Here is an 18,625-nt window from a genome sequence, read left to right as displayed (position 1 = left end):
TTCATATTCATTTATGCCAACTTATAGAAACATCCCTTCCACATTTGTCATTATGACTATAGTAAAACTATGGAAAACAAAGATAAAACTGTAACATTCCTAAAACATATACTGTGCACATAGCCTTTAACTTGTAATGTTTAACACATGACACTGTATCACTTTAAACAATATCTCTTCCTCTTATTTGTCCCATCGAATCCTCTCGCATAATGTTTTTTTTTTTTCATGATTTCTGTCACTTATCCTTCCTCTTTTTGATTGCTAAATACATAATCTAAAACATTAGATTGCAAACTAGCCTCAAATTGGCTAGAAGCTTGGGAGAACTACTCTGAAAACTTTTTATATAAACTCTAAGGAAGTCAAATTTAGAAAAATCTCAGCTGCTGGACTTGGATCCCATTAACCACTGGTCATTTATAATTAATATTAATAAATGGCAGATGACACATGTATATTGCTTAACTAAAAATGTGTGTGTAATAGCAAATTTTTAAAAAGTTAGTTAAGACCTTAAGGACTTGAATATATGTATCGGAATAATGAAAAGAACAAAACTATCAACATGTGATCTAGTATCTTCTAACTAAAAGCACCTAAAATTACAGAGGAAACAGAAGTATTTTTAACTCATCATATTAAACATTGTATTGCCATGAACCTCTATACCTTTACACTAAAATGCCTGTTTCACAAGCCTATATTAATCTGGACAATACACTTATGAATCATTATAGATATACAGATATAAATATATATATATACACACACACATTCACACATACACACACCTAACTGTTAATCTCCTAGTCTAAAACCAAATTGTTTAATATATATGGTTTTTATAATCAGAAAGAAAAAAATAATTACCAAATGCTGAGTTGCTTTAAATCCTAATGTTCCATAGAGCCCCACTAAATAATATAACAGCTGGCAGGGATTTATTCATCTCTAGACACTAAGGAGTTAGGGCACAGTAGTTCAGTTACCTGGTTATATAATTCTGGGAATCCATATGATGATTAAAATGGAAATGAGACCTCCAGTTATTGCAATGAAGGTAAAATGGTTTTCCAGGGGAATTAAACTTGGACTCAAAATTACCTTACAAAAAGCCAAAAGACAGAAAAATTCATTCGCTTGGGTTATATGTCCTTATTCAACCATATCCATTACCATAAGCATATTAACATAAATTCTTTCCTATTGGACTGTAATTTAATAATATTATTTGTTTAATTGTTGGCAATTTTACATAATTATCTCACTTAATTCTTTAAATATTCCAGGCATATATGCATTATTGTTATCGACTGCATTTTAAAGATGAGGAAATTGAGACTTTGACTGTGAGTAGTGAATTTCACACTCAAAGACCAGGACTCACACCCAGACCTAATTCTGAGTCCACTGATATTTCAAGTATTTGAGGCTGATGAAAAGAGTATATAACTACCTTAAGAATGCCAGTTAATAAGTAAGTTAGTCAGTACTAGAACCTAAATCTTTTGTCAATCTGATCTTTCCATTCTATCTTTTTCAACACTTTTGCCCCATTTCAAGATGATCATTTATTTCTAATCATCTGCTCTTTTCTAACTATACTTATCACACATGAGGCTTTGCATCAACCATTATTTCTTGTTAATGATACTATCATTGTTGAAAAAATTGAAAACCTCTTTTTACCACTAAATCTGCTTCATCTTTCTGTTGACAACCATTCTGTTATTCAAAGAACAAACTTAACTAGCAAATTGGCCAGTGATTTCCTCTTTTGCTTCAAATCATACTGATGTTTTAAAGCCAAATAGTTTTCACAAATTGCCAACATCGTATTCAAATGCACTAAATGGTTATGTTAGTGCTATCATGTTGTCTAAACAAAGGCGCTGTCAGTCAGTAGAGTCAGTGACCTTCAGGTTGTTAAGTGGTTTGTGCAATTTTCACAGGATTATGTTTAAATATAAATCCTAATAAAGAATCTCATTTAGCTTTTTAAAAGGTTGTGAAAATTAATACCTAATCCAATTTCTATAAAATAATATTGAAGACACGAAATAAAATTTACTAAAAAATGTATTTCAAAGGTTTGCATTTTCTGCTCAACTTATGAAGCATATGTGGTCTCCTAAATGCTGTGTGAATCATTGGACATGTCAGACATGAAGCAAACTCCCCACCCCAGGAGGCTTCTCAGCCCGAAGCAAGCTGAAAGTGAGTAGAGTTCCAAGAGGGAATACAACATGCATGTGCGAGGAAAGCAGATGCAGCATGACTTTGGGTTTGTTCTTTGGGAACACACAACTATATGGAAAAATACATGCTGCTCCCAATTGCTGTAGACATCTGCTGATGGCACGTGAGATTGAGACTAGGGAATGGTGCAGAATTTCTCCTAGAGTATTGTAGTTTAACTTTGGAAGCAATTGGAACTGGCTGTTAACAGAATACAAGTTTCATTCTGACATGAAAATTGCACAGCATGTTCATTCATGTGGACACACAGTGGGCGTTAAGCTATTTCTTTATAAAAGCATGGGAGGATTGATTTCCTTTAGCAGTATTGTTTGATATCTATTTACAGTTTAGTTGGTTGTCAAACATCAATCCACTTCTAATAGCATGTGTATTTGTGATACCTTGCTCGTGGCAAAGGCTTAAAAATTCAAAGAGGCTTTTAAATACTTTTTAGGCATGAAATTGAGCTCACAAAATAAGCTCGATGGCAAATTAGTCAGGAACACATGGATATGTTTCGTTTAAATTGTATACAGATTTTCAGAATTAAGATGTAGTAAAACCTACTAACAGTCTATTAAGCCTTCTAAGGCACTTGCAACAGAACTAGAGCTTTGCAAATTCAAGGTTGGCCTAATAGAAAAAAGAACAAATTTGTGTTTGCATTTTAGCATTGCCTGAGTATTTTTACAAACAGTTCATTTAGCATAATTTTGAAATGGTGGATATGTTCTTATCAGAGGACTAAGAAGTATGAAGAGAGCAAAAGAAACATGTTTAAAAAATTAGGATAATAGATCCGTTAAGAAACTGCTTCTGTGCTAGCTTTTATTTTGTTACCATTGTGCTATGGGAAGATAGGACTATCTTTTCGAGTTGGACTCGAAAGTTATAGGACTATAACTTTTCTAGTTGATCTCCTTGCTACCATATTCTCTAGAGCCACTAGAATGGATCTAGTCTTCTTCTGTTTCCTCAAAGATTTAAGTATGTGTATGATACACAGTTATTTATCACTTCAATAATAAAATAATTGAAAGTAATTGTATGGAGTCATAGAATTGAACATAGTCACCAACACATTTTTTTTTTTTAAGTATTTTATGGTCTATTTGTGTTTCTTTTCAGTGATATAAGAGATTTACATTTGAATTACCCAAGAAAGTTTTCTTAGGGCAGTTCAAAGGGAAGTCTAACAGAAACAGTGTTTAGGTTGATGGAGAAGCTTTCTACCCTTGGGCAGCTTTCTCTTAAACTTTAAGCTAACCATGGAATCATATGGGTGAGGAACTCTTAGACTTCTTTCATTTATATCCCTGACTTTAAGCATAGATGCATGAAGATCTATTTGATTTTAAGACTTTTTAGTGAATAGGTTTTCAACCTTACTTCAGTGCAAAAAGGTGATTTTCCCCAGCTCATCAAAAGCTTTCAATGCTCATTCTCTTTACATTCAATAATTCATGTGTCTCCTAATGTATACATTTTCCCAAATTAAATGTAATTTATTCATTTATATTTTTTCCTGTATTTGCCCTTTTGTCTGTCTTAAGTTTGCCCATTTGTTTTATTTTGGTTATTTGTCTAACTTAGAAAATAGAATTCCCTTGTTGCATACAAAGTCCTAAAGCATATTATTTAGTTTGTGTTTCAATATTCAGCATCTTGCTGAATAGGTGACTACTTCAGTTATGAAATAATACTACCTGGCCATATCGGTTTTGTTCATATATGAGCATAAATTATTGGAAAACTTTATACTTTTGGATCATTTACATCTAAAAATCATAGTTTGTTTCAATATTAATTTGCTTAAGAAATCCTTTTTCTCCCTGTCAATATTGCAGTGACCAATTTTAGCAGAGTTGTGGCAGTTCCTTCCAATCCATAAATTACAAATTGATGGGCTTAAACTGATTTTGTTATTACTCAGCCTCATTTCTGCATCTTAAGACTAGTCTCATTCTGAAAACTAGTAAGAAGAGATCTAATATCAAACCTGGATATTCTTTTTTTTTTTTTTTTTTTGAGACGGAGTCTCGCTCTGTCGCCCAGGCTGGAGTGCAGTGGCCAGATCTCAGCTCACTGCAAGCTCCGCCTCCCGGGTTCCCGCTATTCTCCTGCCTCAGCCTCCCGAGTAGCTGGGACCATAGGCGCCGCCACCTCGCCCGGCTAATTTTTTGTGTTTTTAGTAGAGACGGGGTTTCGCCGTGTTAGCCAGGATTGTCTCGATCTCCTGACCTTGTGATCCGCCCGTCTCGGCCTCCCAAAGTGCTGGGATTACAGGCTTGAGCCACCGCGCCCGGCCAAACCTGGATATTCTTAAAGCCTGGATTCTTTAAGACTGGTTCACCAAATTTTATAATACCAGTAAATGTGGACACATTATATTGAATAAGGGTATTGTTAGCCAAATTCTCTCTAAGATTCATCTTAAATTGTTTTCTTATAAGAATTGTGTATTTATCATTTTAAAAATCACTATTATTTTAAAACACTGAGAAAGTGACTATCTGAAAATGATATGCCTTTGGATGCTCTGTAATGTTAAACAGACCCAGACATAAAGACAAAAGTAAATTCCAGGGTATTTTTTTAGCTGTGGAATCACCATAAAAAGGGGTTTTTGACCCTAACGTTACCGTAACATTGTCTTCAGCATTTCATATTTAATTACAGTAGATTACTCACCAATATAATAAATATAGATTTATGAGATACTTTAATGTTCTAAAACAAATGAAAACCACCCAAGAGGAACCTCACCAAACCTGAGGTTGTCCAGATTGCATTGACTAAGATTAAGTGAAAGATCATTCATCTCCAGAGGTCACGCAATTAATCTCAGAGTGGGAGTTAAAGCAATGACTAAGCAGAAAAGGAAGCCGAATACAAGTTTGTAACAAACGGAGCTGGGGTTCCAACATCAAGGAACTTGTTATTTCCTTTTTATTTTATTTATTTATTATTTTTTTGAATAGACCTAAAACACTCATTCCTTACTACTGGTTTCTTTGGGTCCTAAAATTCTGCTTGGTTGGGTCAGCTCTTTTCCATGACTATTTTTGATACGGTCAAACAAATACAAAGAATAAGTTTTTAAAAAACTACAATGGGTTTTCATGTCTAGGGAAACATGACACTTCATTTTATTGTCAACCGAAAGTAATTTAGGATGAATGTATAATAATCCAGTATTTGGACAATGAAAAAGCTCAAGATACACTTTAAGGAAGACATATTATACTCCAGAGTTTTATAATTATTTAAATTCAAATAAAAGTCAAAGTTATCTCCATTTAACTCAGGTGATACCTGTTGCAAAATATTGAGGAAAATGTTTGGCTGTCATTCCGTGAAGCTGAATCTTTATACCCTTGCTTGATAATCTCTACAATTCCCTGTGGCAGCAAATTTTTATTTCTAGTAAACACAGCTTGTTTTTTCCTTCACCTTATTGAGATTCCTAAACCTTGTATTTTAAACCAAGAATAATTTTGAACTTGATCGTTCCTTACTGCGAGGACTTCCTCCAACGAGGGTGAATTTTGACCCATGGTTAGCCTGCCTTTGGAGTTTATGATGTGAAGTGCCACAGCTGATGGCCCATGAAAGAGACTGTTAAGTCTATTGCTCACATCAATATTCCCGCTGGATATTTTGCTCATTCCTTGGGAATTTCAAAGAATAACAAATAACCAACAAATCATCAAAAACTATAACATGTTACCCAATTCTTGGGCATAAGCCAATGAGACTAAAATCTGCTTAAGTATCACAAATGTGAATTCCCAGCATTTCAAGCTTGTAAACTGTATCCAACACTCACCAACGTCTATTCCATTTCTTAGTTGCACAGAAGGGGCACATTCATCTGGTAACTGTCAACAATGAGGTTCCTTCCTTCTTGAACCCAGCTGGCCATACAAGCAGGCAGGAGTAGCATGTTTGACCCTGAGACAGCAGAGGGTATTGCCCTGTCGGGAAGACAACAGGGATGCAATGTAATCTGGAATCAATTTGAGATTAGCACCAGATGCTCCATGCCAGTAATAAGCACTGATCATAAGACTTAATTTTGTATGCTATTAGAATTAATGATAAGGTATGAGCATAGTATGTCCCAAACTATAGGAATGAATAAGAGCAGAGTGAAAAACTGAAATGGCAAAACAAGAACAGAAGTTTTAAAATAGGTAAATTGAAAATATTTGTTTACTTTATTTTTATAGCTTGAGTAAAAGAATTGGAAGACAAAGGAGAAAAGAACTTGCAAGAAGCCAATTTTTTTTTTTTTATGAATGTGTTTGTTTTTCCTCAAAAGTCAGTTGTAAATGCTCTTCAGGGAAGGGAGTCAGAGAGAGCCAAATAGTGGTCTTAGAGTTTTGTTTGTGTTATTATAGTTTTCTTGTTGTTTTTGCAAAAAGAGAATGGTGAAATAACTTTTGTCACGTTAGTATTAGTCTCATAATCAATGGAACACAGTCCTTTTTTGAGTCTTTCCTGAAATAGAAATGAGCATGAAATGAGCCTGGTATTCATTGAATATTAATAGATACATTTAGCTGCATGTCTAGGACTGTGCAGTATATGAGAAATCCTTTACTAGTCATCTTGAATTTAAATATTGAAATGTTAACTAATTATATTTCACTTTATAGATTTTTAAATAGTAGATTATATATTATAGTTGGCAAGGGGAAACATTGTATTATTTGGCTGGACAACAGCTAATGATATCACAGACAACTCCTTGAGATTCTCTAAGTTCTACACATAAGCTTCTTAATTACTAAACTCAACAGAATACGTGTCTTGAAGCAGCTTTAACATGCTTCCTATTTTTTATATAATTGTAAAAATAAAAGACAGGTTAAAATGATTAATATTGGCGCAAAATGGTTTTAGGTACCCCTTCAAAGATTTTCCTAAAATGATTTGTAATCTGGCAAATAAAAATATTCTCCACTCCATAAATATGCTCAGTAATAAATCAGAAGTAGAATATCAATTTCTATGGATTTTCAAAGAAAAACATGCTGGGTTAAGGGCCAACATGATATAACATTTATTGCCTTGTATTACATTACATACACACACACACACAGGCTTTGTGAACTTCTATAAATGGAATCAATAAAAATATGTGTATATAAAAAATATTGTTGTAGATATCAACTATACTTTTATATTATACTTCAAAAATATGAAAATATTGCTGAGAAAGGACCATCTGTGTCTTCTCACATATAACTTTTCTTGATTATTTCTAGGAAAGCAGACTAAACATACAGTTCTGACATAATACAGCATCCCATTTTGATTTCTGGTTAGCTCAGAAGGCTTTACCCGCCGAAAGAAGTCTCTGAAAAGGGCAAAACTCTCTGACCTCAGGAGGTTCTGATAGGAAGAACTGAAGCAGTGAACACCCAGAGGAGAGAAAACATGGGAATAAATTCCCCAAAGTTCTGTAACCACAGTGATGTGGGTGCATGGAGGAAGACATAATTTCATTCTTAAAGAATGTCCCTGTTTTCACATTCTTTCATTTGTCTTAAAGTTGATTTTTCAGATGATAGAGTCCAGATGAATTTCTGCTTAATAGGAATTCTTGTTCACAAATGGACAGAAAAATATGCCAACCATATATGTAAAAATAAAGTGGAGAATACCCAAGCATAACATAATACCTTTCTCATAATTCAACTAATAATCTATCAGATCATGTTTAGGAAAAGGAAATTTTTGCTTCTTGTAAGAATTAGATTGAGAGTAGAGAATTAGATTGAGAGTAGAGGTATAAACTTGTAATAAAAATTATAATGTGGTTTCTTTCTGATGCTCTGCTTCCTTTGATTTATTAGTTTGCATCTTATCAATAAATTCAATTTATCCAAATTTGGTGGAACAACGTTTTCAGAAAGGAAATTAAAGCTTTTATGTACTAATATTCTGTGTAGACAAATTAGATGCTGCTCATAACCAAAATGATCTCATTTAGTTTACCCTAGAACATTTGAATAGTGGGATGAGGGTCTTTAAAACTGTTTTGGACATATGTGATCTGAAATATAAGAAAATCATTACAAAGTTGGGTTTGTATTAGTTTTCTGTTGCTGTCATCACAAATTACCAAAAACTTAATGTCCTAAACGACACAAATTTATTATCTTACAATTCTGTAGGTGAGAAGGCTGACATAAGTTTTACCATGCTAAAATCAAGGCATCAACAAGGCTGTGTTCCTTTTTGGAGACTCTAGGGTAGAATCCACTTATTTGTCTTTTCCAGGTTTTACAGGCAACTCACAAACCTTGGTTCATGGCCCCTTTCTCCAGCCTCAAAACCTCAAGTGGCAGGTTGAGTCCTTTTTTTTTTTTTTTTTTTTTTTAAATTTATTTATTATTATTATACTTTAAGTTGTAGGGTACATGTGCATAACATGCAGGTTTGTTACATATGTATACTTGTGCCATGTTAGTCTGTGGAAACCATCATTCTTAGCAAACTATCACAAGAACAGAAAACCAAACACCGCAGGTTGAGTCCTTTTCACACAGCATCTCTCTGACACTCTTCTGCCTCTTCTTCCACTTTCCACTTTTAAGGACTCATATAATTAAATGGACCAATCTGTATAATTTCAGATAATCTCTGCATCTCAAGGTCAACAGATTCGTTACAAAGATATGCAAATATCTATGAGACTCCTTTGGAAGTTCACAATTTCATGGGAGAGTTGGTTGTAAACAAATAAATGCAAAATTGACAGATATGTCCTCTGGAAATAGAGGAGATAAATTATTATTGGCTCTTAAAGGCCAAGTAGAATTTTCCAGCTAAAGAGAGAGAGAGGAACTTTCCATTGAGAAATAGCATCAATAAAATCACAAAAACAAGAAAGAGCATGATGTGATCAAATTATAGTGAGCTATGTAGTGTGACTGAGCAAAGGCAAATTAGGGAAGGAGGTGCTGCTCAATAACCTAACCAAGAGTCAGATTTGGAAGGGCCTTCTGAGCCACGCTGAGAACTTTGGGAGTACAGGCACTGGGCAGATTTAAAAACAAACAAAAAACAAACAGGAATAAAAGACCAGCCCTCTGCACTGTAAGAAGGTAACCTGACAGCAAAGTGGAAAATATCTGGAAGAAAACAAACAAACAAACAAACAAAAAACCTGATCTTTGCAAAAATCATTCTAGAGGTTCTAGAGATGACAGAGGTTTGAACTGAATGAGGATAAAGAAGGAATGACACATTTGAGAGATATGCAAGAACTAAGTGGGTTAACGACTTTCACCAAACATCTTAAAGGGATTAAGTGCTCCTCAGATTTTACCCAAACCAGATTAAGGCTGTTCTAGTTTTAAAGGTGACTTGACTCACTCAGCTGTTTTATAGTTTCATAGAGACCATTTATTATCATTACTAATGATTTTTATTTTAGGGATTATAATTTTAGAATTCTTTTCATTTTCAACTACTTATATATCATTTGTTTCTCATACCTACTCCAAATAGTGAAAATAGTAGGAATTATTGATTCTATTTTATAAATGAGGCAAACAAAGCACAGAAAGTGCTATACTTAAGGTCACATTGCTGATGAGTAATATAGCCAAGTTTAAAATGCACATTTCCTGATACCTATTTCAGATATTTAAAATTTAATGCCCCACTTTTTTTAAGCACACATTTTAAAAGATGAGGTCCTGAGAGTTTAAGTAATATCCCCCAAGGATAGACAATGACTAAATAGCTTGGCAGAAAATCAAACTTGGATCTTTCTAACTTCAAAGCCCAAGGTCATAGCAGCTATACATTACTACATCCCTCCTCACCTGGTGGAGAAGATCAGGGAAGAATTAATAGAGAAGTAGCCTTTAAAATGTATCTTGAAGGACGTAGGTAGGTAAGGGGGGATCTTCAAGATACTTAACAACTACTACAGTAAAATATATAAATATAGTAACCCATATATAAATGTGTTAAATATATTATCATACATAGATAATACAACTGCTTACCAGGTGTTGTTAGCAGTAGTGCAAATCATTTGTGAGGTTATTCAGTGATGCCTGAAAAGAGTTGCTGATTTTTAGAAATCACCTAGTATTGTTTTCGGTTTGTTAGGGTTGATTCACATGCCCACACCCAGACCCATTCATACTCAGGGAAGGCTTCCTCAGAGACATTTTGTGCTTAACTCCTTAAATCCTCTGCAGTTTAAAAGTTCCAGCAGAGTTTGTGGGATCCAAAAGCGTGCTTGATTAAGGGTGGGCAAGATGTAATGGACAAAAAAGGGATTTACCTTCCTCTCCCCAAATTCTGGCATAACAGATAAACAAGTAAGTCAATCTTACTTCTGCTTTCCTTCAGTATTTTCACTCCCCATTATTTGTAGTCACTCCGTGACTACTACTCTTTCTTCTAAATATTCTCTGGAGATAAGGGAATGGCTTATATACAGTCATTGATCACATATCCCCGTTTCTACCTGTCTCAGTCCATTTTTGTGTTGCTATAACAGAATACCTAAGGCTGAGTAATTCATTCAAAAAAAGAGGTTTATTTGGCTAACAGTTCTGCCAACTGTACAAGAAGCATAGCACTAGTATCTGACTGGTGAGGGCCTCAGGATGCTTCCACTCATGACAGAAGAAAAAAGGGAACTGGCACATGCAGATCATATGACTAGAGGAGAAAAGAGAGAGTGTGTGAGACAACAGAGAGAGAGAGAGAGAGAAGGCACCAGGCTCTTTTTAAGAAGCAGCTCTCTGGGAAACTCTCTCATAGGAACTAATATAGAGTGAGAACTCACTCATTACCATGAGAATGATACCAAGTCATTCATGAGGGACCCACTCCCATGACTCCCAAACACCTCCCATTTGGCCCCACCCCAAACATTTGGGCTCAAATTTTAACATAAGGTTTGCAGGGTCAAATATCTAAACTATAGCATTACCTTAACTAGGTCTTATGGTACATAGGAAGTTTACTTTACTCACAAAATAAAAAATATGGGATATTTCAAGCTCTTTACCTCTTTTAAACTTTTTTTCTATCTATTTCGTCTGGCCTTCTTATTTCCAGGGTCACTTTATTTGATTCTTAAATACTTCAATTAAATGAGAAATATTTATTTTAGAGATTAAGACAGTGTTCTTAGAGATTGAGTAAGACAGTGTTCATTCTTTCAGGAATTGTCACATTTCCTTTAATTTTCAGCTCATTTGCTTAAGCCTTTCCTAAGACTTTCTCTTCCCATTAATTGCATTGCACATAACATCTGCTGTCCTTGCTACACCCTCTTAAATGGAAAGTTTCATCATACTACCCAATGGTCCTTCATTTTGGTGGCATTCCACTGAAAGCAAAATTCAATGGATTACAACAAAAGCCACAGTTATTCGAAACTCAAGGGGAAGTCAGGCTTTTGAGACTGTGTAGTACCACTTCAAAAGAGGATACAAAAGCCCCAAGATCAGGCGAGATGGGCTAGAATCATATTTCATGACTTTAAAGGAAGACTACATTCTCAACTCCACCAAATAAAGCATCATTTATGCTTGCTATAGAAGATAATTAAGGAAGACAAGGCTGTTTTGTCATCTTTCAACTTTTGACAACCATCCCAAGTCCTTTCCTCTCTTCCTCTATTTCTCTTTTATTTGTTCCTCTTCCTGATCACCTCTTTTTCTCCAAACAAGCTCAAAAACTTTTTGGTAGGCCACTGTTTCCAGCTCTGGTCTAAGAGATGGACTCTGGTCCACATTCCCAACCTCAGGGAAACTTTGAAGTCTTCAAATCACTAAAACTGTCCTAGAACTCAAATGCTTTCTGGAAACAAGAGAAGAGAATGGAATTCTTCCTAACTTATCTGTTCCAACCTGGACTTCCTAATGCCATTTCTTGAAACAGCTTTAGAGATACTCTAGTTATTCATCATTGACTTGGTCCCAAAGGACCAAACAGGACAAATCAAAATGATATTCCTGAAAACATGATATAGCTCTCTGGAGTTCACTGTAATCTCTTGAAGCTGATATTGGAACAGAAGTAGCTAACTGGCCGAGTACTCCCCAATAAGTGGGACTTATTAAGACAGGTTGTTTGGGACACTGGGTAATCACAGCGTGCCTGCATATGACAGCGTAACACCAAAGCATGTCTGTCTATGCCTGTCCTTCTCCAACTTTAACTCAAATTAAGTCATGGTCAAGAAATCAAGAAAAGGGAACAATATTTTTCTTGTTCATTTAATTCATTCAACGAATATTTATAGACTCACTACTGTTCTCAGGCTCTTGCCAAAGAGAAAGGAGGAGCTACCACAGTCTTTACAGCAATAGTAGCAGTGCTTATTAATGTACCAGGAATATGGGCCTCATATGTCTCCCCTTGTGCACAAAATTATGCTAATAGATCAGGGAATCACTGCTGGAATCTCCCAATACTATCCATCCCACCTGTATTAGTGCATTCTCACACTGCTAATAAAGACATAACTGAGACTGGGTAATTTATAAAGGAAACAGGTTTAATTGACTCACAGTTCAGCATGGCCTCAAGAAACTTACAATCATGATGGATAGGGAAGCAAATGCATCCTTCTTCATATGGTGGCAGGAAGAGAAGTGCCGAGCAAAAGGGGGAAAAGCCCCTTATAAAACCATCAGCTCTCATGAGAATTCACTAACTATTATGAGAACAGCATGAGGGTAACCACCCCCGGGATTCAATTACCTCCCACTGGGTGCATCCCACGACACATGGGGATTATAGGAACTATAATTCAAGGTGAGATTTGGGAAGGGAAGCAGCCAAATCATATAACCATCCTACTCCAAAATAACCAGTCCTGTGAATTGCATTTCCTTTTCAATAATAGGTAAATCAAAATTAAGGTTGAATTTCTATAAAGAGTAAGTTCTTTATATTTGCAGTTGTTACTACATTAATTGTTCTTCCTAATACTATGAAAACTGGAAACAAAACTCAATATCACCTTGACAAATTGCAAAAGGGCCTAGAAATATCAATTAAAATGAGTAGATAATATATTGGGTTGCACATAGGGACCCAATCAAACGAGAGAAGGAAACACACTAGTTAGTAGCAAAGAAAGAGGAGTGAAATCTACTAATGATAATGTTAACTTTGGGAGGGAAAGTCTAGGCATAGGAGGTTGACTATCCAAAGAATGAAAGTAATTCTTTGATCTCTTCTGCATTAATCAGATGCTTATTAGAAAGCCATATTCTATTTTCCTCAGGACATTCTGAGAGTTTGTGAAGAGAAAAAGTAGATAGGGTACAAGTCTTAATATGCTACATGGAAAATACGGTTGAAAAGAAAAAGTTAAAAGTCATATAACTTACAGAAATCACTAAATTGAAAGATTCAGACTTCTAAAGAGCTCTTGTAAAAGGATGACACTCTTTTCAGAATCATTAAAAATTACATTGGAAAACAGGCTGTCTTAGAATCGATACTTAAAGTTCACCCCCAAAAAATAGAACTTTTCTGTCAGTGGTGGAAAGGGACCTATAAATAAATATGTGCATATACATTTATATATGAAAATATATACACACACAAACATACATACACTTTTGTTGCTCATGTCTATACTTCCAAACCTACCCTCATCAATCATGATAGAGAAAGCACAGAGAAAAGCTGTAAAATAGATACAATAAAATCTTACTAATCTTGCTAAATTACAGGGTGGATATTTCTAGATTAGTTAACACTTAACCTCCAAACAAATTTTAAAGATGATTAAATCAGTTGTATTCCCTTCCAAGTACCATACGTAACCACTGTTGATGAAGTAATTATAAGGAGCTACCTTGATGATTGTGGAAATGGATGTTGAAAGTATTTCTGATTAATAGACATTTGCTTCAACAAATAGAATGGGAGAAAAAGTACTTAGAACAATCTGCATTACCTGCTATAGATGAAATACTTCTCTTATCATATATTATGGGTAAAATTTATCACAGATTTTAATGTAGTAGAGGTTGAGTGGGGTTTTCTATGTTTTTCAAACTAGTTAAGAAACTATTAGTTTGAAGCAAAATCTGCAACAAAAGAAGAATGAGTAAAATCCTGAAGCATAGTGAAACTATTCAAGAACGTGTTTGAAGATGCATGAAAATCATCTTTACATATGTAATTAATAAATAGCTGAAAACATTAAACCATCACTATAAACATGTGTATTATCTGTGGCTAAAATTGCATGGAGTGGGACACATGATACATAGTACAAATAAGAAACTGGAGTCATTTTTCCCCACATGATGCAATTCCAGATTAAAGGTACATTTTTCCCTGTAGACCAATAAAAAGCTTCAGAGAAAGACATAGTGGGCTGTGTTAGAATGAGAATTAGACAGCATAGTCAACTAGTGCATAACATGATGAAAGAGTAGAATAATATCAAGATTTCTTGTATAATCAATCACAGCAAACATGTCAGCAAGTATGAGGCCATCCGCTCCTGTCCATACAACCCAGTAGACAATTTGAGTAAGGGAGTGAGTATAGCAGTGCCAAACACGGCTATCAACACTTCTTCTTTTTCTGTCTCAAAAGAACAAAATTCTAAGACAAACTCTTAGAACAAATGGAAATTTATCCAAATGAAAATCAAATGATAAATGCCCAGAGAATATTCTTTCTTTGGAATTCTTTCAATTCCTTAATTTAACCAGCTGGAATAAATTTTCAAGTAGCATTCTGCTCAGCCTTTTGAAATGAAGGACTTTTCTGTTAATTGGAAAGTTATATTCCATCAAAGATGAAGACAATGCTTTTGGCTTAGTGATTCTTAGAAAAAATAAAAGGCATTTGGTGAATATTTATCATAAACTGATTCCAGAACATGTATTTTAAGCACAAACGAATGAGCTGTGAGCCTACACATTTAACTAAAGAAAAATAGGGAAAATTCAAATACAAGTTTTATTTTAAACTCCACATAAAAACTAACTTTCACTATGCTCAGTCATGAAAGGAATACGTAAGATCTAACCTAAGATGATAGATAGGATTTCAAAGTTAAGTTAAGAACTTCTGCACTGAAGAAAAAAATTACTTATTGCAAATGAACTTTTAACCAAAAAGTATTTGATTCAAGAGAAATAACCACATATAAAAGAATGCAAAATTTAAAATACTTAATATAAATTATAATAGCCTGCTAGCTTTTAAAATATTATACAATAAAATACAGAATATCCTTTACTTTTATAATAAGTAAAATTTGTAAACATTGCCAATATTTTAAAAAATCTTTGGGTACTTTCTCCCCGATCACTTTTAACTTTTCTTTTAATATAGAGCAGGAAGACATCCTAGTATGCAGTACCTAATACCTTTAATAGTTTCTTTTGGACTCCAGCTAATGGGCCTTTTAAATGGAAGCAAGGATTCCAGGCTGCGGTTTCAGGCAGCAGAAGCAATGAGGTGGAATGGAGTTAGCCTGAATGAAAGGGTCGTGGAAACTTCTATCAGGACATTGAGTCAAAATTCAAAATTTCAGATTCTGAATCTTTAGTGGATAATAAAATTATTTAAACAATGGAGAAAAAAATCTGTAAAGGCCTATTGGCAATGGTCCATTTGTAAGGAAGGTATTTAATTTGGCAAAAGAGAGTTCATTATGCTTAAAGCAGACTATGAAAATACGTATTCTAAAAAATTGTGATTACTGATATTTATGATGTTTGTTATAAGGTGAAATGATTTATAATAGGACTGCATTCAAACCTCAGTAGGATTTTAAAATTTTAAAGCTATATAATTTTTCTTTCTCTCTTTTAGTATTAAGTATAACAAAATATGAAAATATGTGATAATTTCATTAAAGTTTCAAAAATGTAATGGTAGTAGTCTAATGGAAAATTATTTCTAAATTAGATATAAATGATATATAATTTTCAAGTTACATATACATATCATACCTCTATATGTTGGGGGAGTGGAAGTACTAAAATATAGGCTTGTAGCAAAAATAAAAAGAGAATAGAGAATGAGATGGTGCTGAATGGTTCTGACTCAAAAAGTTTATTCCAAATGCTATTAAGTTCTGAGTTAATTTCTGATAAGCAGCTCTTTCTTGCCCAGTAAGTTCAAATTTCCAGAGATTAAGAAAGTACACTCCAAATCTTTATTTTTATAAAACTCCTCTCTTTTAAAAAGTTAGTCCACAGCTGCATTCCTTCCTTGCCTCAGTAGCTGAAGTGACATAAGTAAGGATAGCATGTCACATTGTGCTCTACTGAGAAATAATGTGGAAGCAGAAGGGTGCTGTGGTTAGGAACCCTCCTTGTCCTCATCTGTAGAACAGGGGTTGAATAGAGCTTCTAGGCACTGTACTCTTACTTAGAAGTTGGTCTGGTACATATTAAAAGTAATGGCACAAACCACAATTATTTTGCACCAACCTAATAAAAGTGTGTGTTGAATTTTAGTTATAATTATTTTTACTATTTTAAAAAACAAACTATCCAGGTCATCTTCATCTTGATCTGCAGCAGGGTCCTAATTGGGAGCTGAGAATACAGAGAGGACAAATGTAAATAGTCTAGCCTACGAAGAGGTTAAGAGAGTGAGGAAGGTTTCCCTGAAGGCCAGAGAATTCAACAGTAAGTCTGAGTTAGGGCAAGGGATCTAGAAACTGCATTTTAGATAAATGTATCCAATATATGGGATCAGGAAACATTATGGCGGGACAAGTGCAGGGGTGACTAAAAAGACAAGTGTGAGGCCAGCAAAGTAGATAAATAAGCAGATAAAAGTAGATAAGTAAGTAGATATCACAGCAGACGAGGACCCTGAGGGTCACGTTAAGAAGCTTGGGTTTATCTGCTTTCACCTCTTAAAGTTTATATTCAATGCCTTCCAATCATTATGTTCTTGGTTCTGAATTCCCAAAACAACATGATACAAATAGATTGCATCTCTTAAACTGGTTCTTTGAAATTGATATAACATGTTATTCCAATCTCCATATATTTTAATGATCAGAGCTATCTTTGTAACAGTGGGCTCAAGGTAATACCCAAATTAACAGCATTTAGTAAAGTATGTAATGATGTATCAAATTATTTTTCTTTGAATAATTAATCAGAAGCATCTTGAAAATTAAATAGAAAAGGCAATAGAATTCATGTGTAACCTACAGCATAGGTAAATCAGGTAGCTTTAAATTTCAATTTGGAGAAATTAAGTGTCTGCCTATTTATCAAAAAGCAAAAGACATTCGTTCTTTGATATTTTTACTATATTTGTTGTAAATTCCTAGGTTAAATTTACAGCAAGAAGAATAAGTTTTCTATTTTATTAAAACAAACAAAAGACAAAAGGTTTCGATGCATTTCTCAATTTACTTGGTAATAATATAGGCCTATAAATATGTATCTACACAATACATTATAATTGCCCCCAAAAAAGAAAAAAGTCATACTAAAGCAATTCCTCTTCCTTGCACATTTTCCCAGTGATATCTTAATTTAAAAAAACAGACCGGGTGCAGTGACTTACTCCTGTAATCCCAGCACTTTGGGAGGCCGAGGCAAGTGGATCACCTGATGTCAGGAGTTCAAGACCAGCCTGACCAACATGGTAAAACCAAACCCCATCTCTACTAAAAATACAAAATTAGCCAGGCATGGTGGCAGGCGCCTGTAATCCCAGCTACTTGGGAGATTGAGGCAGGAAAATTACTTGAACCGGGGAGGCGGAGATTGCAGTGAGCCAAGATTGTGCCATTGTACTCCAGCCTGGGCAAGAAGAGCGAAACTCTGTCTCAAAAGAAAAAAAAAAAAAAAAAAAAACAGAAAAGAACACAAGCTGGAATTTTTATTCTCCATACATCAAAATCAGGTCCAACTCTAGATTCAAAAATAATAAGATCAACCCTTTTACACCGTGAGTGCTTTATGGAAGGCATAAAGCCATGGGTTTCCGGTTGAATTTCATTCCACACCAAATAAAAAGAAAAATGTAATACTTATTTAATTGGTTTGAGTCATAGAATTCGTGATATTTAGTCCTCAGTCTGTAATGTGGAATACATTTTTAGCATTTGGGTAAAAATTATAACCTAGTTTGTCTTGGGAAGTGAAGTACTTACAGCTCAATGGCTCCCCTTAGTGACACTTTGCAAGAAATTCACAAAGCAGCAGCTTTTATGAAGACCTATAGACGGATTTTATCCAAACATCAAGAAAATAGCTTATATTCACAATTTAAGTGGTTCTCAATAAATGAATTACAGTTGCGATTCTAGGGATATAAACTCTTTTATTCATAACCTCATTATGTTTAAAGGATATTGAACGTGCTCTATGGTTTGCAT

At 34.5% G+C, this 18,625-nt stretch overlaps 1 protein-coding gene and 1 long non-coding RNA gene across 5 annotated transcripts in view; one reads left to right on the top strand and one right to left on the bottom strand.

The window, feature by feature from the left end:
* The window catches only part of LOC103884047, a 111,405-nt gene that overhangs the window by 49,804 nt on the left and 42,976 nt on the right, over positions 1-18,625 (bottom strand). For 3 of the 4 annotated variants that reach the window (XR_002521779.2, XR_002521780.2, XR_004184409.1), the window contains one exon: positions 6,074-6,221. The exons of the other annotated variant lie outside the window; for it this stretch is intronic. This is a non-coding gene — a long non-coding RNA (uncharacterized LOC103884047). The remainder of the gene's footprint in view (positions 1-6,073; positions 6,222-18,625) is intronic. 4 annotated transcript variants of the gene reach the window in all.
* Positions 1-18,625, top strand: part of RSPO3 (R-spondin 3) — a 76,473-nt gene that overhangs the window by 51,604 nt on the left and 6,244 nt on the right. The window lies entirely within an intron of this gene.

The sequence above is a fragment of the Papio anubis genome, chromosome 6 (assembly GCF_008728515.1).
Source record: "Papio anubis isolate 15944 chromosome 6, Panubis1.0, whole genome shotgun sequence".
Lineage (NCBI taxonomy): Eukaryota > Metazoa > Chordata > Mammalia > Primates > Cercopithecidae > Papio > Papio anubis.
Note: the sequence above shows the minus strand (reverse complement) of the source record. Positions and strands in the feature narration are given on the sequence as shown.